General features: G+C 40.4%; 1 protein-coding gene across 5 annotated transcripts in view; it reads right to left on the bottom strand.

Moving 5' to 3' along the window:
• EPB41L2 (erythrocyte membrane protein band 4.1-like 2) overlaps positions 1-13,141 on the bottom strand; it is a 238,933-nt gene that overhangs the window by 150,815 nt on the left and 74,977 nt on the right. The gene's annotated exons all lie outside the window — the stretch shown is intronic.

Here is a 13,141-nt window from a genome sequence, read left to right as displayed (position 1 = left end):
ATTGCTGGAGTTCAAGACCAGCCTGCCCAACAGGGTGAAACCTCATCTCTACTAAAAATACAAAAATTAGCCAGGCGTGATGGCGTGCACCTGTAGTCCCAGCTACTCAGGAGGCTAAGGCAGGAGAATCACTTGAACCCGGGAGGCAGAGGTTGCAGTAAGCCGAGATCATGCCATGGAACTCTAGCCTGGACAACAGAGCAAGACTCCGTCGAATGAATGAATGAATGAATGAATGAATGAATGTTGTTCTGAGAAGATAAACTTGGGGGCCTAAAATTGGGAAGGGTAGTCAGCAGAAACAGGAAGAATGCAGACAGAAAGGTAAATAGGCTAAGGTGGGCTAGGTGCAGTGGCTCACACCTGTAATCCTAATACTCTGGGAGCCCTAAGCAGGAGGACTGCTTGAGCCCAGGGGTTCAACACCAGCCTGGGCAACATGGTGAGATCCCTATCTCTACAAAATATTTAAAAATTAGCTGAGTGTTGGTGGTGCATGCCTGTCGTCCCAGCTACTCAGGAGGCTGAGGTGGAAAAGTTGCTCGCACCCAAGAGGTGGAAGCTGCAGCGAGCCCTGATTGGACTACTGCAGTCCAGCTTGAGTGACAGAGGGAGACCCTGTCTCAAAAATAAATAAAAAAAAATAGGCTCAGGTGGAAGTACCAGCCAAAATAACAAAAAAAAGAGTAAGTATTTAAGAGAAAATAATCCACAGGAGTTGAAGTCTAAATAGCAGATAAAGAATGACCAAAAAATAATGCCAAGATTCAAGGCCAGAAGACTAGAAGACTGTAAGATTCTGGAACTTTCAGGCACACTGAGTTTGAAGTGATGTAACACCTAAGTTCTTACAGAAGATTACAGAAATCAAGAGTAAAGATGATAATTTAGGGGTCACCCCAGAGGTATGAGAGATTAACCCTGATCCTATCATTTGTTACTAGTACTAATCTTAAAACTTGTTTCCAAACAAGTGACTATTCCTGAAAAGTTTTAGTAATACAAAAATAGAGAAAAAGCACCCTAAAGCCAGGCTTTCCTGAGGGGTGGCGGGGGAGACTACGGCAGGGAATCTGAGGGGGCTAGAAATATATAAAAGTTTGCATAACAAGAATAGCATCAAGGTGCTGTAAGAACTAAATGTGGTGGACCAAGTCTACCTTCTTAAGAAGGTACAGTCACCTCCATGTGTCTAATGAAAAAATATTTGGAGGGAAATCTCAGTGGCAAACTAATCAACAGGCAAGATAAGTGCTAAGAATGAAGGAAAGGAGGCTGGGCAGGGTGACTCATGCCTGTAATCTCAGCAGTTTGGGAGGCTGAGGCGGGCGGATCACCTAAGGTAAGGAGTTCGAGACCAGCCTAGCCAACATGGTGAAACCCCATCTCTACTAAAAACACAAAAATAAGCTGGGCATGGTGGTGCATGCCTGTAGTCCCAGCTACTCAGGAGGCTGAGGTGGAAGAACTGCTTGAACTCAGGAGGCAGAGGTTGCAGTGAGCCAAGATCACGCCACTGCACTCCAGCCTGTGAGACAGTGAGACTCGATCTCAAAAACAAAAAAAAATGAAGGACAGGAAGCCCAATATCAGATCATTCATTGATCATTCACTCATTCAGCAAATAACTATTGATAGCCCATTAAGTGCCAGACAATTGTGGACACACATGCGATAAATGCCTTAGGTACACACACCTAATACATACTCTGCAACAATCTCTATTCTCCCCAATTGACTCTCTACTTGCCTTTCTTCCCTATCAGGTTACAAGCTCCACAAGGCTGTATAATGTTTAAAATAAAATATAAGGTTGACAAATAGGTAGTCATAGCCTCTGCTCTCTCTCCCTCAAAGAGAAGTATGCCTTTATAATTTCAATTTTGAACACAGCTTGACTGATATATTATGGAATGGGCTGAGTAGAAAAAAGAAAAGAACAGCTGCTAAAAGAACTGCGAGAGAGTTGATATTTGGTGGGCAATAAACTGGTTTAAGGGAGAGTGTTTGAGGTCTGCTCTATACTGTAATGAAGAATCAAAAAAGGTTAGTTGATGAAGAGAATTTTTCTTAAGTTTTGCTGTTATAACAAAACCTTTTCTTTTGCTTCTCTAGAGGCTAAAAACTTAAATAGTTTGTCAATTCTTTGTCAATGTTGGGATCTGTGTTTCTTTGGTTATCAAAATTAAAACTAGGCCCTGAGTGAGCTCATCTTTATGCAAGTTACAGTATCTGAATAGGGCAAGTGTCAGTGGAATGAAGTGGACAAATTCAAGAAATATTCAATTAGTAGAATGGTAAGAAGACACATGGCCAAAGACATTCGGGAATTAAGAGAGCAAGGGAAAGCTAAAGAAAGAACAATGAGAAATGGGACAGTAAAGCCATTCACTGAAATAGTTAACAAGGAAGGACTAGGCTCTTCTGGAGGGAAGTTAATGAGTTCAATTTAGACTGGGTAACAACAACAAAAAGACATATAACTAATAAAAGACAATAGTGGATTGACCGGGCACAGTGGCTCACACCTGTAATCCCTGCATTTTGGGAGGCCAAGACAGGCCGATCACCTGAGGTCAGGAGTTTGAGACCAGCCCGGCTAAAATGGCGAAACCCTGCCTCAACTGAAAATACAAAAATTGGCTGAGTGTGGTGGTGCATGACTGCAGGTCCAGCTACTCAGGAGGCTGAGGCAAGAGAATCGCTGGAACCCGGGAGGCAGAGGTTGCAGTGAGCCGAGATCGTACCACTACACTCCAGCCTAGGCAACAAAGCAAGACTCTGTCGCAAAAAAAAAAAAAAAAAAAAAGCCAGTAGTGGAAAGACAAAATGAAGTCAGAAAAACATATCTAGAGGAAGGCTGTAAAAGAGAAAAAGAAACGAAGACTAGATGGGAGAAATACATAACACATAGCAGGATGGTACCCAAATATATTAATAATTAAATGTAAATCGTCTCAAGATACAAATTAAAAGGCAGAGATTGTCAATTGTCAGACTGGTTTAAAAAGGAAGAATCAATTCTAGTCTATGTACAAGAAACCTACTTTAAAGATAAAAATATGGGAACAGAGAGATGGTATGAAGCAACAAATTGTGATATACAGAATTAACTTTGATGGTAAAATAAAGAGAGAGCCCTAAATGGCAAAACTGAAGTGCTCTGTTTAGTGCAAGAGTGAAAGTCTGTAAAAGTCTAGACAAAGATCTCATAATAATACAAATGAGTATGGTTGGTATACTCTACTGAGGACATATAATTAAATGTCCTAAAGGTGCTTATAACCTTATTAATTATATAGTTTTTTTGGTTTTTTTTTGAGATGGAATCTCACTCTGTCGCCCAGGCTGGAGTGCAGGGGCAGGATTTTGGCTCACTACAACCTCCGTCTCCTGGGTTCAAGCAATTCTCCTGCCTCAGCCCCTCAAGTAGCTGGGACTACAGGTGCCTGCCACCACGCCCGGCTAATGTTTTTTTGTATATTTAGTAGAGACAGAGTTTCACCATGTTAGCCAGGATAGTCTCAATCTCATGACCTTGTGATCCGCCAGCCTCAGCCTCCCAAAGTACTGAGATTACAGGCATGAACCACCTACCAAACAGTACAATCTTGGTTTAAGTCCATGACTTGGAAACACCAGTAGTTCTGAAGTTAAAATATGTCAGTTTTGTGGCTGTCATACTCCTTTTCTACCCTGATTTCCACTGCCCCCATCTACCAGGTAAGTAATGTGTACCCCCCACAGCTATGTCCTCTTCCACACACACAAAATACAGTGGTAGTCATATGGGAGGCAAGTAGCTTAAGAAACCAATCAGTGTGGTATACCAAGGAGACATTTACAGGGGCATTACATTTATAGAGCCTTCACCCTTTCCCAATCACATTCTTATTTAATAAATTTAAGAGGCTTTCAACATGTCTAATTCATGTTTGATACAGTAGAAAGCTCTTACTACTGGGCATCCACATTTTACTTGGCTTACCTTCATAAATCTAATCCTGCAGTATTTTGTTCCTTGACACTCAAAACGCATTCGTTAAAACAGCAATGTCCAATATTATTTGAACTCCACTACGTATCTACTTTTTTTATTTTTTTACCTTTAAGCTCTGTTGGACTTGATATAGCTACATCTTTGTACTGGTTTTTAAAATTTAAAATCATGGCCAAAAATACTCAATAAACATTTTGAGGTGTTCTGCTAATTATTAGGGAAGGGGTCAACAACATGAAGATGCACATATGTTTAACATGTTGTCTTGCCTTATTCCTCTTCAGAAAGAAATTTGGTCTTTGCAGAAGAAAAGTATAAAAAATATTTTTTCAAGCTTTTTTTTTGAGAAGACTGTGAAAAGTTCACATCCATGGTTATAATTTGTTTCTCTTGGATCTAAACATACACCCACCCATTGGCTTCAGAAAACTACTTGGACAGAAATCCTAGGAGAGTGATACTTCCTGGAAGTTTCAATTGGAGGGGGGGGAAAAAAAAGAAAAGAAAGAAAATCTTTCTATGGAAGGACAGCCGGTAGCAAATAATACAAATGTTAATACCAATTTGTAAAAATCTATTCTTACACAAAAGATACATTCATTGACTCAACATGTTTCTTGAGTAATTATTAAGAGGGTGATTTGCAAAAGGATTCACACTCTCACATATTTGATATGTGGTAAGATTCTGTTAAATATTAAGCAAAATGGTTCAGTATGAAAAATTTATGTATCCACAGTTTTGCTGGTCAAATTCCTATCGCCAGCATCCTTCTCTTTACCACTAAATTGCTATTGACTGGCTGCCACTCAAGCAATCGGATGCCTAGGGGAAAGCCAACAATCTTAACATCCATACGCCCCACATCCTAATAACTTAGGCTTGTAGTCGGTAGTCAATGGAATATTTTATGAGTTAATCAATAATTGTACCTAATTCATTAAGTGGTGTACAGCTACAAACCAAATCCCAGTAAAACAAACAAAAAATGAACTCAGTATAGCCATCATTCCTCATCCTTTCCTTTCTTTCTATGCGGACTCACTTTGTTGTCCTTTCTCTGCATGTATTTCTACTACTGAAATTACCAATTCAAATTCTTTTTTTTTTTTCTTTTTTTTTCAGACAGAGTCTCACTCAGTCGCCAGGCTGGAATGCAGTGGCGCCATCTCAGCTCACTGCAACCTGCGACTCCTGGGTTCAAGCGATTCTCCTGCCTCAGCCTCCCAAGTAGCTGGGACTACAAGGCCACCACACCCAGCTAATTTTTGTATTTTTAGTAGAGACGGGGTTTCACCATGTTGGCCAGGATGGTCTCGACCTCTTGATCCACCCGACTCAGCCTCCAGCCTCCCAAAGTGCTGGGATTACAGGCATGAGTCGGGGCACCCAGCCCCAATTTGAATTCTCAATATCAGTCTGTCTTACTGTGAACTCAGCAGCTCAGTCTTCTTACTCACCTTTGAATCCCTAGCCTGGCACACAGTAAGACTGGGCACCAATTTATTTCATAATAAGGAAAAACAAATACCAAAGATAGTTCCTTAAATCTGTATTCTCAATCTTTGTGTTATTACAGTGGTAAGCATAATGAATTTAATTGGCAACAACAAAATTCACTATTACAATTAAATATTTGATCCTAGTCACCTTTATAATACCCCAAAAAGGTATATATACCACCAGGTGTTACCGCACAGAGAGAAATACAAGATCATTACTGGACCCAGAAATGACATCTAGTAGCTATAGATAAAAGAAATAGGAAATGAGGCTTCCTTGGCCCAAGGAAATTAGGTAATCTTCTGGGAAACCCAGCATATATTTCTGAAACACAGATACTTGTAATTGCCTCTGCAAGGCTCTTGTATGGGTTCGAACCCTGAGAGCCCGCCAACAAACAACACAAGACGGTGTGTAGCAACACGTTGTTTTAATGAGCGCCTGGGTGCAGGCGGGCTGAGGCTTAAAATGGCGTCAACACCAAAGAAGACGGGGCAGGGGTTTCATAGTCTCCTGTAAACAGGAAGTGTCTCGGTCTGACATAACTGCTACGTAGTACCCAGATGGCCTCCCTCTCCATCTTCAGGGGGTATGTGTCTTCCGGCCAGCTCTCTTCCTGCTTCTGCTATCTTGCTGACGCACGCTGGCTGCTGGCGCAAGTGACCTTGCTCCTTGGGACTGCGCCTGAGGAGGGAGGAGTTATTCATTCCCTTAAGCTTCCAGGGCCCGAGGAGAATCTTTCATTCCTGTCTATTTGGTTATAGAAAAGGTAAAGCAGAGTAGGTTGCCCCAGTGTTAATTTTTTAAAAATATACTGGCCTACCTGCCACCATCAGGGTTACCCTTGGCTTGGATGAAAAATTTTTAAAAACCAACCCAAGCTTCCAGGTATACGGTTAAAAATAGGCAGTATATGACCAAACCTAACAATAGCTCTGTTACTGATTTTAAGCCACAGTATACCAGGAATAAAACTTGGGGTTGGGAGAAACATCATAAAGTTATTTGTGAGTTTATGGTACACACATTCACAAATCACAAGGCTGTGAAAGAGACATCTAGTAGATGGTAAACCAACCCAGCAGGGAGTCACTACCACTCCAGCAAAATCCACTGGCAGAGTAAGCAGGATGCCAAGAATGTGAAAGACTAAAATGGGCTAACAGTAATGTACCCCTTTTCCAAGATGACCCTGAGCTGTAATATAGTGCATGAAGGAACCAAGGGCAGTTAGATCTGATCAGGAGTCACACTTCAAGGACAAGCTGAGAACCAGAAAATCACTTACCTGATCATCTACCCACGAGCCATACAACTAATGACATATAGAATTGGGATATGGCTGTGCAACAGGAGAGGGCAGGGCAGAGTATATCCTGGGGAAAACCTAACGCTGGGATTCACCACTGACACATGGGCTGGATAGAAATGGAACCAGAGGAATGAACAGCCCCTGCAGACTGCGTTGTATGAGAAAAGACGGCCTCCAGATGCAACAGGTCAACTGGACTTTGCATGGTCTGCCCAGGCAACAAAAGGACTGTGTCTGCAGTTGTACCTATAAAAACTGAAGTATGACAGACAAGGACATATCTATGACTACACTCACTGAAAGGATACACATGTTTATATATTATACTTAAACATATAGAAAAGTATATGTACTGTGAAAAACATAAATCTTGGGGCCCCCAAATCACTAAGCCAAAAGGAAAAGTCAAGCTGGGAATTGCTTAGGGCAAACCTGACTCACATTCTTTTTAAAGTCACCGATCTGCTCACTGAGATAAATGCATATCAGATTGCCTCCTTTGCAGAGGATAATCAGAAACTCAAAAGAATGCAACCATTTGTCTCTTATCTACCTATGACCAGGAATCCCCCTCCCCACTGAGTTGTCCCGCTTTTGCTTCAAGTTGTCCCACCTTTCCAGAAAGAACCTATATTCATCTTACATATGTTGACTGATGTCTTATGTCTCTCTAAAATACGTAAAACAGGCCGGCCGGGCATGGTGGCTCACACCTGCTATCCTAGCACTTTGGGAGGCCAAGGCGGGCAGATCACGAGGTCAGGAGATCGAGACCATCCTGGCTAACACGGTGAAACCCGTCTCTACTAAAAATACAAAAACTTAGCCGGGCATGGTGATGGGCGCCTGTAGTCCCAGCTACTCGGGAAGCTGAGGCAGGAGAATGGCATGAACCCAGGAGGCGGAGCTTGCAGTGAGCCAAGATTGCGCCACTGCACTCTAGCCTGGGCAACAGAGCGAGACTTTGTCTCAAAAAAAAAAAAAAAAGCCTAGGCAGGCAGATCATCTGAGGTAGGAATTCGAGTCCTGCCTGGCCAATATGGTGAAATCACTCCAGCCTGGGTGACAGAGTGAGACCCTGTTTCAAAAATAGTAATAAAATAAAATGTATAAAACCAAACTGTGCTCTGATCACCATAGGCATGTGTCGTCAGGACCTCCTGGGGCTGTGTCACGGGTGCAGGTTTTCAACCTTGGCAAAACAAGATTTCTAAATTGACTGAGACCTGTCTCAGATATTTGGGGTTCATAGTACATACTATGTATCTGAACAAAAAGGTGAAATATAGCACTCATAAAAATTAACTTAGCTGTCATACTTAACTTTCCCTTTGTCATGATCTGCCTGATCCTTTCCTCCTCCTATGGCTGACCTCACTCTCATCATTTAGACTAGCTCTGTTCAAGCAGTTTGAGTTCAACCATATTTTGGAATGCTGTCATATCCTGCTTCCCAATCATTGTCTATCTCCTCCCACTGTCCCCCTAAAATTCCAGGTTAACCATATTGGAACATATAAATTCAATAGCACAGTTATGAATAGATAAGGAAACTTGTTTTTCCTGTTCTGTTATCTGTATATCATAAGTAAATATTTTTCCTATTGGACCTCAGAGTAAGAAGGGAGCCAGAGATACTTTGTCTCTTCTGGGGAGAGGGACTGGCCCCAGGATCTGAGTCTCCTTGGAGGGTTTCCTCTCACTTATACCCCTTAGCTACAAAAGAACATCCATATAAAGAGTTGGTTTCTGCCATAAAGTTTACTGTAACAGGATCTGTCCTGTACCAATTGTGCATTTATCTTTAAAAGACACAGATGGAATGGCATGACCAAGAAGAGCTTGGAATCATTCTATAAAACAAGCCCAACTGATGCCCAGACATAAACAAACACTGGAACCCCTGTGTACCTCCGACCCCGATGACAGGAGTCAGGCGAGCACAGAATCAGCTCTTGTTGGAAATCAGTGAGCCGGCTCTCCAGGACAGGTCAGGACTTATGTGATCAGATCTTTACTTGCTTCAAAGCCTTCTTAAGAGTTATAATACAGACTTGTTACACTTATATGATCCTGGAAAACATCCAGAATGACTAGCCTATGTCTTTCTGACACACATCTTCTGTAGGTAATAAATATACACACTTTCTACAAACTGTGAACTTTCAAATGAGTCCATCTAATGAACGAATGAATGCCCTATAGATTAACACTTCCAAAATTAAGTCCTACTACCTTAAGAATTTGTGGCGATGCATCACCCTATTTTGCAAAGGGAAAACAAATGAGTTTAAAAGGATAATGCTGTTGTTTTAACCTATGTGGACATATTTATAGACAAGAGACTAGAAATGTTCAACCAACATGGTAACGGTAATTATTCCTGAAATGTGGGTACCTGGAAATTTTGCTTTATTTGCATTTTTCTGTTACCAAGTTTTCCGCACTGAACATGTGTTATAATTTTCAAAAATTTAAATAAAGTCCATTAAAATTTTTAAATGTAGAGTTTTCGTCCTTTACTCTGTACTCCTTAAGAGTTCTTCTTTTCTTTTCTTTTTTTGAGACAGCTCACTCTGTCACCCAGGCTGGGGTGCAGTGGTGCAATCTGGCCCACTGCAACCTCTGCCTCCCGAGTTCAAGTGATTCTCCTGCCTTAGTCTCCCGAGCAGCTGGGACTACAGGGGTGCACCACCACGCTCGGCTAAGCGGAGCAGAGATAGGGTTTTTTAGCAGAGATAGGGTTTTTAGCAGAGATTTTTAGCAGAGATAGGGTTTCACCATGTTGGCCAGGCTGGTCTTGAACTCCTGACCTCAAGTGATCCACCCCTCTCAGCCTCCCAAAGTGCTGGGATTACAGGCATGAGCCACCGAGCCTGGCCCTCCTTAACAGTTTTAAGGGCAGTATAAAACAGGATAACTAAGTCCCAACAAAGTTATAATAAACTGGTATTGTGCCATGTGGTATAGATTTACCAAAAACACAGAGCTACATTCATACTATTCCTCTTTGAGCTTGGCACTATACACAAGAAATCACTGGACTCTGAGCAGCTTTCAGACACTGTTACATCAGAGGACTTTTCTTTAAGTTAGATTTTAACTGGATTTAAAAGAATGAAAGGAATTTCCTGGATTTTATCACAGCAATTTCCCAGGAGATTTTTCCCTCAGTTCTTAATACAAGGATTAAAGCCACTTAGCAAATTAGAGAGTGTACTTGCCACTTAAAACGCTATTAAGATCATGTAAATTAAGAGGTCTTTAAAAAGCAATACACATCAACAAAAGACTTAAGAGTTCCTGCTCAGAAGTTGTTTTAACAGTTTCCTATGAAGGTAGTTAAAAAGCATCAACCATCTGAGGTCACATCTAAGTGTAGGGGGATCTACTTTCAGACCACACAGAGCTATGAAGGGATCAGGGAACACATATCTACATTAGATCAAGAAAGAGCCTTTCTTTGTTATATGACAAGTGTTACTGTTAAATTTTCTCTACGACTTCATTAAAATATCAAGCACAATACATGCACAATTTAACACAGCACAAGGCGGAGAGGGACATATTTTTCAGGACTGTAAAATGGCATCTGCAGAATGTCTCAAAGGAGTGACAAAGGGACTTCTTTAGCTGTAACAAACAGAACAATGTTTCCAGTAGGACACTACAGGACTATTGCATTTCAGGGGGGGAAAAGCAGTGAAAATTAACACAAAACAGAGCTAAACATGGAGAATGACAGTCTGTAGGGAAGAATTAAAAGAAACTATTGAGGACACAAGTTTCACTCATTATTGTATATAAGAGCACCTAATGTTTTAAAAATCGAGTAATTGCAAATGTTAAGTTTGCAAATAAAATTATAACTAAAAAAAGCACAAAATAACCTTATCAATTGAATTAATTTTGGATTCATAAGCCCTGTATTTCTATAATTCCTGTTAAAAGGTAGTTTATAAACAAGCAATAACAGTATTATGATAAGCAATCTATGTGTATCATTTCATTTAATTTCTCATGACTACTCTATGAGAAATACTACCAATGACTCCATTTTACAAGTAAGGAAATTGAAGCTTAGAGATATAGCTCAGCATTACGCAGATTTGAATTTCAATTCCAACTCCTTCACTTACTAGCTATGAGACTTTGACTTTCTTTCCAAGATACTTTGAATTCCAAGACTATGAAAATCAAATAATTTTCACATGGATTAAGGACAAATTATTTTCAAAAATGGGACAAGAACTTTCCTATAACATCATACAAAAATGGAGCTAGTTGCTTAAGGAATTGGGGGTGTGGGGGAAATTGGGATATACCCACCCAAGACCAACCAAGTAACGCTTTCAAAACACTGTTAAAAGAGTAGCTTAAGAATGCCTTAGGGAAAAAACAAAGAGAAGGAATGATGAGAGTTAGGATTAATTACAAAATAAATATCATGTCTGAATAGACTGGATGGATGGAAAAAGATGATAATCAGGATACTAAACTGATTATTCCTCACTTTATCTGAGGTTTATGTGCTTAGTTATCTTCAGTGGACAGTACTCTAAAAAACTATTTGATGACTTCTGTATTGTGCAAAACAACTTCAGTCATAGTTACAAACAGTAGACTCTGATTACAGTAAATAAAACCAGTAAATAAGTTAGCAACAGGTAAATTTTTCTCCCTATGACTATTTGTTTCATAAATTGTCAATCCTAGTTTGAATCCAGAACACTGTTACCCTACTAATCTTCCTAAACTCCAGTTCTGATCATATCATTCATCTGTGCAGGAAACCTCAGTGACTCCACTGAGTGAGGAAAGCAAACCCAGAAAGCAATTCTTCCACCTCGAATAGAGTCCTCCACACTCTGGCCTGACTCTCCTTTTCCAGACGTATGCTCAGTTCTGCCCAGGATGAATGCTATCATTCTGGAGGTAAAAGCCACTGTCTCCAGGCTCAATCCTCTTCTCAAAAGGCAGCCACCCAAGTAGAATGCCCATAATCACAAGCACCACTGTAGAGTCCAGTTACCAGGCTATGACTTGCCTGCCTACCCCAGCTCAATGCTGTTCTTCTCTCTCCCAGATGCCACAGCGTCCCCTACCCTGTGTACTATACACGAGAAATCACTGGACTTCTCAGAGTCCAGTGATTTCTCGTGTATAGTACTTTCCTACACTCAGACCCAATGCACCCATCTTATCCACCTTACCAAACAAGTCTGTCTTGAATTATTATGATTAGGATATTGTAAAAAGCTGTGCATTTCCTTTCCTACACTCAGGCGCAATGCACCCATCTTATCCACCTTACCAAACAAGTCTGTCTTATTTATCTCTGTATGCACCACAGCAACCAAACATACCCTTTTGCACAAAGTTCTACTTAATATATGTTGGGCAGAAAGAAACGATAAGAAAAATCCAGCATGCCTAAGTTTTCAAACCATTCTAGGCATTATAATCTTACTTTTCTATTATCCAAGATAATCATCTTAACGATTCAATAAAGTTATTGTAATATTAAGTCAAACAGCACTCTACTGGAACAAATATTATTTCGGCCCACTTGTAGTAAGAAATCTCATGTCATCTTTTAAGATTCCTATTAAGAAAATGTGGGAAACATGGTATTTACTATCTTCACCCTGCATGATTGCTTCTCATGGATTAAGACTGGCCTACTGGGTCACTAGCTTCAAAAGATATCAAATTCTAAGAAAAGCAAGAAGAAACTAGAAATGTCTCTAGAAGACATGCTAAAATTAATTGGGGGGTTATACAATCCTCCTGAATCATAGTAATTTTACATCTGGAAAGGACCCAAGAAAATAACTTAGCTAACCCTTTATTGTGCAGATATTAGAGAATCAAAGAAATTTTAGACTAAGCTAACTGACTGAAACAGCAGCTTTTTACAATATCCTAAGCAAAGGCAGAAACCTAACCTCCTGGCAAAAAAAATAGTTGCCAGGTATTTCTCATTTGCATAAACATGTTAAATCAACCAGGCAATGAGCTGAAATCAATTAGGTGATAAGCTCACGTTTCTGAATGAATTTACCCCTCAGTGTTTTCTCAAATGGAGCTCATTTCTGCCAAATACACTTTCCTCTTGTTATCTCTGTCTTCCCAATGCACCTCTCACTGTGGACTTTCCAATTTCCTATAGATGTAAATACCATATAAAGATGTGGAATAGTGGCTTTGTAAAAAACAAAAAAAATACAAGCATCACCATAATCTCTCATCCGTGTATAACATTTACGAGACTGGGGTAGGGAGGATCTTCTTCCTTCACTGCTCAAGTTGGTACTAAAATCACA

This window comes from Colobus angolensis, unplaced genomic scaffold, assembly GCF_000951035.1.
Source record: "Colobus angolensis palliatus isolate OR3802 unplaced genomic scaffold, Cang.pa_1.0 Scaffold322, whole genome shotgun sequence".
Taxonomy (NCBI): Eukaryota; Metazoa; Chordata; class Mammalia; order Primates; family Cercopithecidae; genus Colobus; species Colobus angolensis.
Note: the sequence above shows the minus strand (reverse complement) of the source record. Positions and strands in the feature narration are given on the sequence as shown.